Source organism: Theobroma cacao, chromosome 6 (genome assembly GCF_053813885.1).
Source record: "Theobroma cacao isolate CCN51 chromosome 6, ASM5381388v1, whole genome shotgun sequence".
Lineage (NCBI taxonomy): Eukaryota > Viridiplantae > Streptophyta > Magnoliopsida > Malvales > Malvaceae > Theobroma > Theobroma cacao.
The window spans coordinates 19,863,920-19,881,570 of record NC_142644.1 but is presented as its reverse complement, the minus strand read 5'-3'; the positions used below and the strand labels follow the sequence as shown (position 1 = coordinate 19,881,570).

The window sequence follows — 17,651 nt, the reverse complement described above, 5'->3', positions numbered from 1 at the left end:
TTGACTAATTGGAGGCTACAAATTGACTTGAAAAATATATATTTTCCTAGGAATGGCTTATGAGAAATGAGTATATGTGGCTATATTTTGTGAATGCATTGGGAAATTTATGTAAGTTGTTTATGCAGGCTGGATAAATAAATAAAAGCCACGTTATACTGTCGAAATTTTATTAAAATTGGTGGGTTAGTCACTGCAGTGACTAGTTTCCGTGGACTGCCTATTAGAGGGGCACGGTAAACCCAGTTATATAGTTACTCTAATTGTAGAGGCGAGGAGGGTAACTCCCGGGGTAGTATTAGAGCTCACTTCACGTCGAACCCCCACGTGAATGTGTAACTCGGCCAACGCCAAGGAACGGCTGGTTTTAAAAAAAAAAATGTGTTTCACATGTGAATATTTTAACACCCTTGGCGGACTCGGTTAGATACCTCGGCCAAGGTATCCCCGAGGATTAGTTTTGGCTTGAGCCTTGTTTTAATAAAAGACATAAGCCTTAACAATTGTTTTGGTAAATTACAAATATTTTATGGTTTAAGAAATAAATTGAAAACATTATGAAATGGGTTGAAATTTGTTGTTTAAACTTGCCTCCATTTTACTCGCCTTTAGATATTTATGATAATGTCTGTTTACTCATTGGGATTGCAAAATCTCACCCAACTCCTTTCCACCCATTTCAGGTTCAGTATAGACTGTAGATAGCTGATCTCATCGAGGACTACCATTGGATCTGCATTTTCCAAACCGTAGGTTCACAGTCCTCTTTACTTTTGTTTATTCGGGGGCCCTCTTGTTATTGTAAATTAAATTAAATATTTTGGCTTACTGTATTTCAGTATGTATAAATTTATTTAGCTTTTACGCTATAAAAATTATTCACGTATAACTTTATAAATATTGTTTTATAAGAAAATAGAATATTTCCTTTAATATTTCTTTTATTTTCTTATTATATTCAAATAACCGTAATTTCATTTTAAATGAAGATTTTAGACTTTTAAACTCATTTTGAATATGAATTATGTGTTTTGTACTTGTATATTACGTTTTAGCCAGTTTCGAAATTTTTGAGAAAAAAATTACCAAAATACCCTTGTGTGGTGAAAATTTTATTTTGATTGTTTTTGATCTAAAATAGTATATTTTCTCTAAAAACTCGATATTTAACAATGATTGCTCACAGAAAAGGAAAGAAACTGATATGTAAGCCTTGCGGGGTTTCGGTTGGCACTCCGAATAATGAGTGTCAATTGGGACGTCGCGGCGATTGTCATGGGCCTGAGGCAGGTTCCGGGTCGTGACAGTTGGTATATGATCTTTTTGTTTAAAAAATAAGGTTTGATTCGTTTGAATCTTTCTTTTTTATTTCCAAAGAAAAATTATCAAAGAGATTTCGATGATATTTTTCAATAATTAAGTCAATTCTTGGAATAAATTTAGTGGAGGAAGGAAACCAAACTTAGACTTTTCAAATTTAGGTATACATGCATTTATTACAAAATCAAATAATTAAGTATTTTTTTATATTTAATTCTGAGTTGTGACGTATGCTAATGTAAAAAATGTACGAAAAATTTGGATATGGATATGGTATACTAATATTTAAAGTGACATCTCTGTATTTTTTTTTTTTTTGCACTAACATTAACTAATTATATGAAGAAAAACAAAACGTAGAGAAATGTTGAATCCAACATTCAATTTCATTTGGGATAATTAATGTAAAGATTGATGGAAAAAGACTTGGTATTAGAAACAACATGGAATTATGGCAGACCACACTTTGAATTTACAGTGGCAGAAGTCATAATCCATCCTTCAGTTGAACAAGATGCCATATATTACCCACTACCTTTTCATTTATTTAATGACACATCTTAAAATTTGAGTTCTCTTAGAGTAAATAAAATTTATTGTGCATGAATATTTATTTATCACGACATATTATTTATCATTAGATTTCAATAATTGTTAGTCAAGCTTTGTTGTGTATGAATATAGATGTATTTTTTTATTTTTTGAATTTGAAGAAAGGAGATTCGAACTCTACTCTTGGAGATCATGCAATAATCGATGAGTCAAATGTTTAGATGCATGTATGAATATAGATGTATGTATTTTTTTATTTCAAGAATCGAGTTTAAAATGAACATTTATTAATCAGATTAGTAACAAATTAATTCTTATCACTATCTTAAATTTTGACTTTCATATATGGATATCTACATATATAGCATTGTAAGTCTTATCACCATCTTAAAAAAGTTTCCTCTAAGTTTGAGTGAAATCTAGTGATAACATCAAACTCTTTCTCATTACATCTGTCCAATTTTATCAGATTAAAATTTGAAAGATATAGTTTCTTTCAATTACTAACTATTTTAGCTAAATAGACCCATTGTTAGTAAATGGGATTTTTTTTTTCAAAAGAAAAAAAAATACAAACAGTTGCAACCATTAATTGTTAGATTTATCATCACAATTTTATTGATTAATTGAAAGCAAACAAACAAAAAAATCCTAAGATAAGGCTCTTAAATTTGTCCAAACTAACAAACCAATGCAAGGTGATGTTCCAATTAGCAATCAATGAGTACTCAAACATTGTTTAAATTCAAAGACATTGACAGCATTACCATATGAAAATTAAAAGGATAAGAGATATCAAACATCATATCACTTTTCTCTCAAAACCCATAATTATTGGTGCTTTGTTACTACTTCAACATTTATTACTTGCAAGAATTAGTAGCTAAAATCTATTTATTCATAATTAATTACTATTGGCCACGTCACTTTCTGGCTTTTGAGCTGCCGGCCTTGAGATCACATTTTTCAAGCCTCCTTTTATAATTCATATATAAATTTATATTAAAGCAAAATGTCCTTTATTTTCTCTTTAGGTACATGCCTAGTTGAGTTGGTTTCAAGAGTTAAAGAATAGAGATATCAACAAATAGGGTATTCATTATTTTTTAAGTATTCTAACTTGAACTTTATTATTTGGAAAGGTAAGAAAATTTTATAAATACTCAATTAATTTTTTGAAGTGTTATTCGAACTCGTACCTAAATATCTTAGACTGTCCGTTAAAATCCTATACCAATTAAATAAATTAATGAATATTAAATTAATAATTATAATTAATTTATAAAAAATAAAGGAAAGTTTAAAATCATATTTAGAGCAATTAAAGAATTTTAGTAACTACTATATTAATTATAAGGAATTTGTAAACAAATATATATATAAAAACAAGTTGCGAAAGGCTTAGCTTTTGTATAATAACTAATTAGAACAAGTGAAGTAAGTTGCTGATTATATAGGCTTTTTGACAAGGCAAGTGTTATCAAGCTGAAATCCCAAGAGAATCCAATTTGTCCATACCAAGAAACTGCTTTCATCTCATTGAGATGGATGCCATATTTGGGTGAGGCATGATAATCCTACTATATTAAATGCTTTTTTTGTGTATAAAAAAAAATTAAAGATGGTCACTATCAAACTTGCAATTGATAATCTTAATCTTGAAAGTCGTCAAAAAATAGAATTTGAAAACTTATTTAAATTTACTCAATCTTTTATTTGGAATGCATTTATGGATTTTAAGATTCTTAATTTATTAGAATAATAGAAATATTCGTCATTTTTAAAATAGTGAAGAGGATCATTTCTTTTAAATATTGACAAAAAATTTGATATAATTATTCTTTTGATTTGTCAAAAATCAATTTACCATATTTGTTATTTTATTTTTTAGAGTTGACTAATATTGCATTGGAGACAATAGCTAAGTCTGAGTCTGAATTGGACTAACACTTTCAAGTAATATTATCATTAGGTATTATGCAATATTTATATTATATTTATAATTCATTTGAGTTATTTTACCACAAAAATTTACACTAGTTATATATTTGCTTTCAACTTTTTAGGAGCATGTTCTGCAAAATTATTAAAAATTGAAGTTGGAGCCTTGGAGATCCATCTTTTGCAATTTAGTAATTTATGTTGTGAAGCTTTAAGTAGTGGAACTCTTCTTTGTTTATTTATTGTATGAAGATTAATGTTAATTTCTTTATGATCATATTTAATTATAAAACTTTTGAAACTAATGTTTATTTATTATATAAAGATTAATATTTATTTATTGTATGAAGATTAATATTATTAATCATTTGAAAAATAAATAAATAGGTCAACAAGATTACATAGACATAAATGGACCTAAAATAACTAATTGTAAAAAATTATATAAAAAAGGCCCATGTCAAACAAAAAAAAAGACCATTTTGAACAAAAAAGCCCAACTCAGCCTAAGTCAACTTCAAATTGTCTAAGTCAACTCACTACAAAAACCGATCCAAAACCGACCGAACCAAAACCCTTTAAAATCAACCGAAATCGACCTTTGACACAATACGGTTCGATCGGTTGAAAAAGTTTAATTTTTTAATCAGTTTTATAAAAAATCAAACCGAAAACCAAACCAATCGAAGCTTGCTCTTCCCTAACGACTATAAGGATCTGTCCATGAGTGCAGGCCTGTAAGCCTGGCCTACTTCAGGAAGCCTGAGCTTCTTCCAGCCCAACTCCAAGTGTCTATTTTAGTAATGCATTTTTCAAAGCACAAATGGATCATGGCTATTAAACAGATACGAGCCAGCCGTATCCTGTGTAGTGGGTTTTATGGAGTGTGTTACGCAGAACTCGGGATTTCCACCAAAATGGATTTCTTGGGTGAGAACATGTATTAGCACAGTAAGCTATTCTGTGCTCGTAAATGGGAAATCTGATGGTATTCTTCTCCCAAAGAGAGGATTGTGTCAAGGAAATCTGCTTTCCCCATATTTGTTTCTTCTATGCACAGAAGTTTTTGGAGCATTGATACATAAATCTGAGATTGCTGGACTGGTTCAAGGTGTTTCAGTTTGTAGAGGGAGTGCCAAAGCTTCGGTCTTTTCTTTGCAGATGGTAGTATTCTGTTTTTGAGGACTAATAAAGAGCAATGCCATCATGTTCTGGGTATTTTGCAAGACTACGAAAAGGTTTTATGGTAGAAAATTAATATTGAAAATTTTTGTTTTCTTTAGCTCCAAAACTACTAATGCTAATGCAGCAAATCTGAAAAATGTGTTGGGGATCCAAAAGGTGTTACAACAAGATAGATACCTTGGAATGCCGCTGATGATAAGTAAAGCAAAGAAACCAGTTTTTTGAATGATCAAATAAAATTTGTTTTAGAGTAAGGGGATGAGAGGGTGATGGAAATCTCAATGATTTTATTATGTTTGTAGGTTATTATATGCTAAAGTGATAAAAGATGAAATTGAAAAACTAAAGAAAATAAAATGAGAGAAAAGGATGAAATTGGAAAATTAGATAAAGATAAAATATAATTAAACTCAAAGTCTCTCCATAGTCTATTCATTTAACAATACCACTTACTACTCATAAATACATATATAGGAGAGAGAAAAAGCATTAAAACAAAGCCGTATGTAAAATAAAATAATAATATAGTATGCATGTCTTACATAACCACCTACTTGACCACAACATGTGGCCAATACAAACTCACTACTCAACATGCAACAACTATAAAAGAGAAAATAAAATAGCATTAACTAATAAACTAAAAACAGTTGAGAATAAACTGAAAAAACCAAACTAACTCTTGATCTCTAATAAACTGAATAAGAGATTATAGATAAAAAATAATATTAAATTGTAACTGATAAATATTAAATGAATCTATCTTCTAAGCATTAAAAGTTAGAAATTATTGTTTTTAAGTTTTTTTATTAAAATAAATAAAAGTAAAAAAAAACTCTTCATGTCACGACTTGGAACTCCCCATCGGGCCCGTGACAACCGCCGCGAGGCCTCGACAGACATTCTTCACCCCGAATGTCGATTGAAACCTCGCAAGGCTTAGCATCAACTTTCGCATCTCCCCAGTGAGCAACAGTTATTAAATCTCGCATTTCAAAAAAATCACAAGGCATTTTTAAATAAGAACAATAAAATATTATTTTCTGGCTCACAGGGGTATTTTCGTAATTTTTCGTCAAAAATCTCAAAACTTGCTAAAAATGTAGTAGGTAAGCAGAAAATATATATTTAATGATTTAAAAACAATTAAGTATCTAAAACGTTCATTTGAAAGCAAATTGTTGACAACTAGTACTATTCAAAAATAATAAATAAAATATTCTATTTTCTCATAAAATAAATTTTTATAGAAATATTCGTAAATAATTTTTCGCACATGAAAGTAAAGTAAAAATTGTATGAATAGAAATACAGATAACCAAAATATAAGTTTTGATCTGCAATGACACGTGGGCTCCAATTGACCAAGAGGATGTAAGACTGTGAACTCTTACTTTCTATAATGCAGTTCCGAGCTTAGTTCTCGTCTTACTCGATTATCTACAAACTGTCATGAGCCTGAAAAATGTATAGGAAGAAGGGGTGAGATTTTATAATCCCAGTGAGTAAACGATACCATCTAAAGCATCTAAAGCCGAGTAAATGGAGACAATTAAAATAAGTCATCATACTGTAATTTCATTACCTTTCAGTTCATTTCAACCAAATAAAATCAATCCATATAAATTGAGTAATCAACTTGGCTTATGAATTTCTTAAAACTTTGGCTCGTGCCAAAACTCATACTCGGTGATACCTTGCGCAGGGCATCCAACCGAGTCCGCCAAGGCTGTTAAAATTTTGTATACACTTAAAATATATTTTTAGTTTGAGAAAATACAGTCGTTCCTTGGCGTTGGCTGAGTTCCCCTTCACGTGGTGGTTTGGCGTGAAGTGAACCCTAAGCTATACCCCAGGAGATACCCTACGCACCTCTCCGTTCGAGGTAATAATATAATGGAGTTTACCGTGCCCCTCTAATAGGCTGGTCCACGGAACCCCCTCTGCAGTAAATAATTAATATATAATCCACCAATCAATAAAATTCATTCTAGCATGACATGACAATTTATCGCAACCTAGCCTCTCAAGGCTGAATACACAGTATAAATAATTCTAACACCGAAATCAATTTAGTCATTCATGCTCATTTATTTTCATAAGCCATTCAATTCAAAACCATAAATTTGCAACACAAACTAGCAGTCTCCAATTACTCTATTTTCAAAACCAATATTCGATTTTCTAGAAAATTTATAAAATCATTTTATAAAATTACAATTTCTCTTAAAACATAGCAATTTACCATTTAAACCCATTTTTCATAAAATCACACAGTTGTATAAAACTACTCTAGATAATTAAGACGATAATAAGTTTACTCACAATATTAGGAGTAGAAATACTCCTATCTTCCGCCCTTGGGTGCAGTCTCTGACCCGAAACAATTGACTCACCACCTATCCATAATCTATGACACAAAATTCAATAAATTGTGTCAATTTATCATAAATTATTTCAGGCTCTTATCCATGCATATGCACTAGATAGGATTTGAAATGTTTAAACAATCGCTTAATTGCGGTGTCCGACCTAACTCGCCTATACACGGTGTAAAGTCTTAAAATCTCCAATTCGACTCCAATTCCATCCATTTCAATTTCAATTATCCAATTATATCCACAATACCTCAATGACTGTGAATTTGGTCCAATTTATCAGTTCGGACTATAAATTACGCTTTTACCCCTAGTGGGTAAAAATTTCAATTTATTGCACCGAAAATTCCCATTTAATTTCCAACCTCATAATTCATCATTTTTCCACCCAATTCTCTTAAAATAAAGTCAACCTCATCCTCACATACCATTGGCTAGATTCGGCCTAGGGAAATTCATGGAGAAGATAAATATTTTTCTTGTTGTTTTACTCATAAACATGCTACACTAACACTAAACACTAACATAGCTCAAAATCAAATTTATCTAACAACTTTCTCTCTCTAAACCCATATGACCAGAATTGAAATCATCTTCAAATCACATGATTCAAGCATGGAAAATGATGGGAAATACATGGGAAAGGTAAAGCACAAGACAAATTTAAGAAATGTTACCTTTTTTCACTTGATTTTTGAATTTCCACCTATTTTCCCTTTAAATTTCTTGGCTAGGGTTTTATTTTCTCCTTTCTCTCTCTTGTTTCTTGCTTGGCCGAATGTTGAAGAAGAAGAATGGGTGGGCTGATTTTTTTTTTATGCCTTTTTATTGTTTAATGAAATAATATTATTTTATTCATATTTTAAATATTTTATTAATTCATTTTTTTTTCTAGCCATCCACTTGTCCTACTTTTTCCACCATGCATTCCCTTTGACTTATCCAAGTCTTAAGTGAAATTTTCAGATTTTTTCAAAGTTTTGGTGGAGCAAATTTTTCAAAATTACACTTTTGCCCCCGAACTTTTCAAAAATTACATTTTTGCCCCAAAAATTGAAAATTTGCCATAATGCATAATTTGCACTCCTCATACTCATTTCACACTCCAAATAATTAAATTTGATCAAAATCCTTTCAAAAATTAAATTTTCGATTCTAGATGGCAAAATTACCATTTTACCCTTTTACTCCAAATTATATTGAAATTAAAATTTTTCACTTCTAAACTTCAAATCTTACTCCAATAAGTCAAATGGGGCCAAAAATCTTTTCTAAAAATTTTCATTTTGTCCCCAGGTGGCAAATGACCATTTTACCCCTAGATAACGAAAATTTTGGTTTGACTCCAAATTCATCCTTGAACTCCGAATCACCATATTAAACCATTCTGGGACTTTAAAATTCTTAATTTCATCGTAAATTCTCTATTTGATTTAGTTCGAGGTTTAACTCAACTTTGTTGTACCTTTAGATATAATACCGACTTTTGTAAATTTTTTTTTTCGGGACTCTTTTAGCATGCAAACATGCTATCCATCACATGTATGTCATGACAAATATTTTTATAGAGTCGGGCTTGTCATCTTCTCCCCCACTTGGATCAACCATATGATCCTTCTTCATGACTGATTTCGACATCCGGCTAAATATTAATATTTAAAAAAAAAAATTTATCTTGTCTCCTTGATACATGAAATAACTTATTATGCCTCACTTGACTTCCGAATCGCCTTTTATCTCACAAATTCTCCTCCGATACAATTATTATTATTTTATTATTATTTTCTCACTTGCAAAATATTTTATCCTAAACTACTCCTTTCGTCTTTTATCACTTTTAAATATTTTAATTGACCTCAATTTGCATTCGATCAACTTTATTTATCACCATATCAAAGTATGGGGTATTTCACTTCAAATGTCAAATACAACTTATTTTTGACATAAGGTGTAAAAAAAATTAATTCAATAGAAAACGAAAGGTCAAAAAAATAAAAAGAAGTTCTCAATTGAGTCTCTAATTGAATGACAAGTGTCATTCAATTAGAGCCCCTTCTTATATATTTTTTTTGACTTTTGCTCTTCAAAACAATATCGTATTGATGTTAGACCTTTTACATTCCTGATTGTCTGTTAAGGGTATTTTTTTTTTTTTACCCTTCAATCGGTTGCTTTATTATTGTTGAGCTTCTCATTTTTAGGGATGTCAACGGGTAGGGTACCTTAAAATTTGGAGATACCCGAACCCTAACCCTATTAAAAATTAACTATCTTAACCCTATTAACTACTCGAATAATTTGAAAATTACTACCCTAACCCTAACTCTAATACATTCCTACTACCCTATAATTACCCTAATCCATTTAAATACCCGATTAAATAAAAGAATTATTAAAATCTTCTTCATGGGTACCCAATTACCCAATTAACTTTTCTAATCTCATAACTTCTCTTTAAATTTATATGTTATAAGTTTATATAAATAAAGGTATATATACTATAATTAATAATTTTATGAGTTATAATTTTTGCAATGTTAATACAAAATAAAAAGTAAATATATTTATATTTAAAGTACATATATATATATACACACACACACGCATACATGAAAAATATTTTCATATATAAAATAGTAATTATATTTCTTATAAATTAACACAATATATAAACTTTATATATTAAAAGACATTACAAGTTAATTAATAATAATAGTTTCATTAATTAACTTAATTAATTATAAGGATTGGTTCTTAATTTCATGAAATTAAAAAAAACATTTAGGTTCTAAAACTATTCTAATCTCAAAAGCTTTCTTTAAGTATATATATTATAAGATTATATAAATAATGGTATATATATTATAATTAATAATTTTATAAGTCATAATTTTTGTAATGTTAACACAAAATAGAAAGCAAATATATGAATATTAAAAGTATATATATAATAGTAATTATATTCCTTTATAATATGATATAATATTCAAATTATTTAAACATAATTAACAATCTAATAATTTTTTAATTTAAATATATTAATGTCATCATATTAATAATTAGAGTAACCATACTTTTCATATATTTGTTAGTTTTTAACAAAAGATCACAGGAAATATTGATTATGTTAAAGTCGATTTCAATTTGGTTATTTTAAAAGAGTTTGTAGAGGAAGCAATATTGTATTAGTCAACTGCATGAATGTTCGATTTTTACTGAGGAAAAAATAAATTAGTATTAATTTAAAATAATTATTTACTCTGGTTTTATAGAAAATTAAAAATTAAAAATATCACGACCCGGAACCTCCCTCAGGCCCATGACAATCGCCGCGATGTCCCAATTGACACTCATTATTCGGAATGCCAACCGGAACCCCGCAAGGCTTATATATAAGTTTTTTTTTCCTGTGAGCAATCGTTGTTAAATATCGAGTTTTTAGAGAATATACACTATTTTAGATAAAAAACAATCAAAATAAAATTTTCGCCACACAAGGATATTTTGGTCATTTTTTTTTCTAAAAAATTTCAAACTGGCTAAAACGTAATATACAAGTACAAAATACATAATTCATATTCAAAATGAGTTTAAAAGTCTAAAATCTTCATTTAAAACGAAATTACGGTTATTTGAATATAATAAGAAAATAAAAGAAATATTAAGGGAAATATTCTATTTTCTTATAAAACAATATTTATAGAGTTATACGTGAATAATTTTTATAACGTAAAAGCTAAATAAATTTATACATACTGAAATACAGTAAGCCAAAATATTTAATTTAATTTACAATAACAAGAGGGCCCCCGAATAAACAAAAGTAAAGAGGACTGTGAACCTACGATTTGGAAAATGCAGATCCAATGGTAGTCCTTAACGAGATCAGCTATCTACAGTCTCTACTGAACCTGAAATGGGTGGAAAGGAGGGTGGTGAGATTATAAAATCTCAATGAGTAAACAGACATTATCATAAATATCTAAAGGCGAGTAAAATAGAGGCAAGTTTAAACAACAAATTTCAACCCATTTCATAATGTTTTCAATTTATTTCTTAAACCATAAAATATTTGTAATTTACCAAAACAGTTGTTAAGACTTATGTCTTTTATTAAAACAAGGCTCAAGCTAAAACTAATCCTCGGGGATACCTTGGCCGAGGTATCTAACCGAGTCCACCAAGGGTGTTAAAATATTCACACGTGAAACATATTTTTATTTTTAAAACAAGCCGTCCCTTAGCGTTGGCCGAGTTACACATTCACGTGGGGGTTCGACGTGAAGTGAGCTCTAATACTACCCCGGGAGTTACCCTCCTCGCCTCTACAATCGGAGTAACTATATAACTGGGTTTACCGTGCCCCTCTAATAGGCAGTCCATGGAAACCCGTCCCTGTAGTGACTAACCCACCAATTTTAATAAAATTTCGACAGTATAACGTGACTTTTATTTATTTATCCAACCTGCATAGTAAAAACAACTTACATAAATTTTCCAATGCACTCACAAAATATAGCCACATATACCCATTTCTCATAAGCCATTCCTAGGAAAATATATATTTTTCAAGTCAATTTGCAGCCTCCAATTACTCAATTTCATAATCAATACAATATATTTTTATTTGTCATATTTATTCCTAAAACATCAAAAATCCCATTTTAATCTCGTTCTCATTTCATAAAATACATAAAGGGCATTTAAAATAAACTCTAGATAATTTACAATAATAATAAGTTTACTCACCGTTTGTACAAACTAAAAGCTTTCTAAGCGCCCCAATCACTACTCGTCGGGTACGACTTCTTTGCCTTTTTCGGAAGGCTCTCCTCCTAGACACATTACAAAAATTTACACAATTCATCAAAATTGATGCTAAATCACTATATAATTAACTTAAATCCTATACTAATGCATGGTATGAAATGCAATAGCCTAAAATGGCTTAAACGCGGTATTAACCTATTTTTGGCACTTTGCCCGATAAATTGCTAACGCGCTCCATTTTAGCTCTAAATTATCCCATTCTCTCTCCAACATTTCTAACCATTAAATATCAGCCAATAACCTTCTAAAAACAACAAAATCAGCTCACTCCTTTCCTTGGAAAATTCGGCCAAAAATGGGACATTAACTCGGTTAATTTTCTACTTTGTTTTTCTATCACGTTTAATCGTTTTTCATCATTTTCTCTTCATTTCCCTTAGAATAAAATCAATTCATCATCATTGTACAGCATTGAGCATCCAGCCAAGAGTGGGTATTGTGAAAATTTAATGATTTCTTGTCCAATTTAATTTCTAAACACATTTAACTAACTAAAACTATCAATTTAACTAAAAATCAAAACCTAAAAATTTCAATTTCTCTCCCCTAGAATTTCATCCAGCCCTTGATATCACTTTTTGATCTCTCTCCTCAAGCATGCTAAATGGAAATAAAGGCATAGGAAAGGTAGAAATCAAGTTAAAATCGAAAAATCTTACCGTTAGACGCGTAAACGGTCGAAAACCGCGAATTCCCCTTTGAATTTTCTTGTTTCTCTTTGGTTTTTCTTTTTTTCTTCCTTTCCTCTCTATTTCCTCTCTTGTTCTTCCTTATGGCCGGCCAGCACTTAAAATGGGGTTTAAATGGGCTGACTTTTCATTAAAATAATATTATTTCATTAAAAAAAATACCACGTGTCACTTTCTTATTGGCCCATTTTTAAAATTTCATCCATTTGTTTCCAAATTTTCACCAGACACTTGTCTCACATATCCATAACTTAGATAAAATTCTCAGACTTATCCAAAGTCTCGGTGGAGTAAATTTTGAAATTTACACTTTTGCCCCCGTAAAAGTGAAAAATTACATTTTTTCCCAAAAAACTGAAAAATTGCTCATAGACATATGTTTCATCCCTTATACTCATACCATTCTCCAATTTGTCAAATTTGATCTAAATTCTCTCAAAATCTCAAATTTTGTTCACGGGTGGTAAAATTACGATTTTACCCCTACACTCCAGAAATTACCAGAATTAAACTTTTTCACTTCCTATTATTAAATTATACTCTAAATAGTTAATCTTGATCAAAAATTTCACTCCATGATCAAATTATTATCTTAGGTGGCAAAATGATGATTTTGCCCCTAAACATCCAAATTTCCAATTTTACCCCAAATGAACCCTCGAACTCCGAACAATAATTTTTTAGTCAGTTCTTGACTATAAAATATTAAATTTCATCCTACAATTCCTATTTGAACTAGTTCGAGGTTAAATCAACTCAAGTGTACTATTAGATACAATACCGAGTTTCGTCTATTCTTAGGTGCTTTTCCTAGCATAATAACATACTACTCAGTGCATGTATGTCATGACATGTATTTATAGGGTCGGGTTTTACAATTCTACCCCCCTTAAAATAAAATTTTGACCTCAAAATTTTACTTACCAGATTCGACAAATAGATGCGGGTATTGGTTCCTCATCTGATGCTCTACTTCCCATGTCATTTCTTCCATTCGAGCATTCTTCCATAATACTTTCACCATTGGAATGCTCTTGTTCCTTAGCACTCGATCCTTTCGATCTAGAATACGTACCGGCTGCACCTCGAATTTCAAATCTTCATGTAGTTCAATCGGTGGTGTCTCTAGAATGTGGGAAGGATCGGGGAACATAGTTTTTCAACATTGAGATGTGGAAGACATTATGGATCCGATCTAACTCCGGGGGTAATTCTAATCGATAAGCCACTGGTCCAATATATCTCGAGTTGAGCTTTCCCCTCTTCGCAAATCGAATCACACCTTTCATTATCCAATAAAACACCATAATTTATCATGATAGTATAATCAATAAGATTTAATACTTCAAAGTATTCAAATTATTACCTTTCCAAGGAGAAACCTTAAGAAAAACTTTATCATCGATCTCAAACTCCAAGTCTTTTCTCCGTTTATCTGCATAGCTCTTCTGCCTATCCTGGGCTACCTTTAGCCTCTCTCGTATAACCTTGATCTTGTCATTAGTTAGCTCGATCCATTCCACACTCACTAACTTCCTTTCACCCACTTCATCCCAACAAAGTGGAGTACGACATTTTCTTCCATATAAAGCTTCGTACGGTGCCATACCAATGCTAGACTGAAAGCTATTATTGTAAGCAAATTCCACCAATGGCAAATGTCTATCCCAACTCCCAATAAAGTCAATGACACAAGCCCGTAACATATCCTCCAAGGTCTGGATAGTCCTCTCTGACTGACCATCCGTCTGTGGGTGAAAAGCAGTGCTAAATTTCAATTTGGTTCCGAGAACTTCTTGAAATTTCGGCCAGAATCGAGAAGTGATTTGAGGATCTCGGTCTGACACTATAGAAACGGGAACTCCATGTAGCCTCACAATCTCATCTATATAGAGCTGAGCCAGCTTCTCAATAGAGTATGTACTATGGACAGTTAAAAAGTGAGCGGACTTAGTCAACCGATCTACGATCACCCAGATCGCATCCTTTCCCCTCTGTGTCCGCAGCAATCCCAAAACAAAATCCGTAGTTACATGCTCCCATTTCCACTCGGGAATAGGTAAAGACTGAAGTGTACCTGCTGGCCTCTGATGCTCCGCCTTAACTTGCTGACATACGAGACACTTTGCTACGAATTCTGCTACGTCTCGCTTCATACCTGGCCACCAATAATTCTCCCTGATAGTCCTATACATCTTGGTGCTTCTAGGATGTAATGCATAGGTAGATGAATGGGCTTCTTCCATGATCACCTATCTCAATTAGTTTCTCTCAGGAACAAAAACTCGATCTTTAAACATCAAGACGTTATCCTCTCCAAATCTGAACTCACTAACTCCCCCATCGGTCAGTTTTTGAATTTCTTTTCTTAACTCATCATCAGACCTCTGAATGTCCTTGATCTGATTAAGTAACGAAGGTCACAAAATGAAGTTTGCCAATAAGGATCCATCATCACCATTTCTCAACTAGACCCCAAGAGATTTCATCTCTATTAATGCTGGAAAATAATAACTCTGAAGTGCTGCTAAAGACGATGAAGACTTACGACTTAAGGCATCAGCTACAACGTTCGCCTTTCCCGGATGATAGTCTATCAGCAAGTCATAATTTTTATCAACTCCAACCATCGCCTTTGCCTCAAATTGAGCTCCTTTTGGGTGAGCAAATATTTTAAACTCTTGTGATCCGTAAATATCCGACAATGCTCACCATACAAGTAATGCCTCCAGATTTTTAAAGCAAACACCACTGCTGCTAACTCTAAATCATGGGTAGGGTAATTTGCTTCATGCCTCTTTCGCTGTCTAGAAGCATAAGCCACAACTTTTTCATCTTGCATCAATACGCACCCCAACCCCAACTTTGAAGCGTCACTATATACTACAAATCCCTTACCATTAACAGGAAGCGTTAAAACGGGAGCGGAGGTTAACCGGTTCTTTAGCTCCTGAAATCGATTCTCACAAACATCATCCCACACAAACTTAACTCCCTTACGAGTTAGACGAGTCAGAGGAGCTGCTATCAAAGAAAATCCCTGAACAAATCTCCGATAATAACCAGCTAAGCCAAGGAAACTACGAATCTTCGTCACTGTCTTAGGTTGCTTCCATTGTAATATTGCCTCTACTTTCTTAGGATCAACATATATTCCAGTTCTCGATATTACGTGTACCAAGAATACCACTTCCTGTAACCAAAACTCACACTTTGAAAACTTTGCATACAACTGTCTTTCCCACAAAGTTTGTAATACTATACGCAAGTAGGCAGCGTGCTCATCATTATCTCTCGAGTAAACCAGTATGTCATCAATGAACACAATAACAAACTTGTCCAAGTAAGGGTGGAACACCCTGTTCATGAGATCCATAAAAGCTGCCGGTGCGTTAGTTAACCCGAAAGGCATGACCAAGAACTCATAATGACCGTATCGAGTCCTGAACGCTGTCTTGGGTACATCCTATTCTTTAATCCTCAACTGATGATATCCAGACCTTAGATCAACCTTGGAAAACACTGTAGCTCTCTGTAATTGATTGAAAAGATCATCAATCCTCGGTAACGGATACTTGTTCTTAATGGTCATTCTGTTAAGATGTCGGTAATCGATACATAACCGAAGTGTATCGTTTTTCTTTTTCACAAATAAAACTGGTGCTCCCCACGGAGATATACTAGGGCGTATAAAACCCTTGTCCACCAACTCTTGCAATTGTACTTTCAACTCCTTCAACTCTGCCGGAGCCATTCTATATGGAGGGATAGAAATAGGTGCGGTACCCGAAAGTAAATCAATAGGGAACTCAAGCTCTCGATCAGGAGGTAGTCCCGGTAAATCATCAGGAAATACATCAAGAAACTCACTTACTATCGGGACATCCTCTAACTTAGGTTCCCCCTTTGAAGTATCAATTACGTATGCCAAATAAGCCGGATACCCTTTCTGCACTAATTTCGAAGCTTTGATGGCTGAGATCACACAGGACGGTAATACTCGGCGTTTCCCTACAAACACAATCTCTGCTCCCTCCGAATTTCAAAGAACAACTTCTTTTCGAAAACAATCCACGTTCGCCCGATGTGCAGTTAACCAGTCCATACCCAATATTAGATCAAAATCCAGGATCTCTAGAGGAATTAAGTCACCCCTAAATTCTTCCTCGCCTACCTTTACCCCACAATCTCTATAACAACTGTTTCTAACTAGCTTTTCTCCTGAAGGGGTGTGAATTACAATTTCTTCCTCTAATGGTGACAGGTTTCTATCAGCAATTGATGCAAATGTGGTACTCACATAAGACCTATCTGAGCCAGAATCCATCAAAACATAAGCATTTTTATCAAATAAAGACATAGTACCTATCACTGCTCCAGGTCAGACCAGTGCCTCATCTTCCGTCACAGCGAAAACTCTTGTCAAGGTATGAGTTTGTGGTCTCGAAGGTGGATGTGCCGGGGTATTACTTTCCACATCGGACCGTATGGCCACTCCTTGTCTCGGTGGCAACCCAGAAGAATCTCTCCTCTGCATATTAGTGTGAGCTGATGAAGATGATGCAACTACCGTGGCTCATCCTAACCGTGGGCAATTACTCCTAATATGACCCGTCTGTCCACATTGGAAACATCTTGTTGGCCCTCTACATAGCCCACTATGATAATTCTCACAATTTTTGCATCGGTTAGAACCTCCAAAACTCTTTCCAGAACCAGTCATAGCAGATCTGCTAAACCTCGAAGGTCTCTGTTG

At 32.6% G+C, this 17,651-nt stretch overlaps 1 long non-coding RNA gene across 1 annotated transcript; it reads right to left on the bottom strand.

Moving 5' to 3' along the window:
* Positions 1-6,332: 6,332 nt before the first annotated feature.
* Positions 6,333-8,191, bottom strand: LOC148762143 (uncharacterized). Its single transcript, XR_016026939.1, has 3 exons — positions 8,054-8,191; positions 7,324-7,408; positions 6,333-6,456 (listed from the first exon to the last, which is right to left on the bottom strand). It is a non-coding gene; the product is annotated as an uncharacterized LOC148762143 (long non-coding RNA).
* Positions 8,192-17,651: the final 9,460 nt, after the last annotated feature.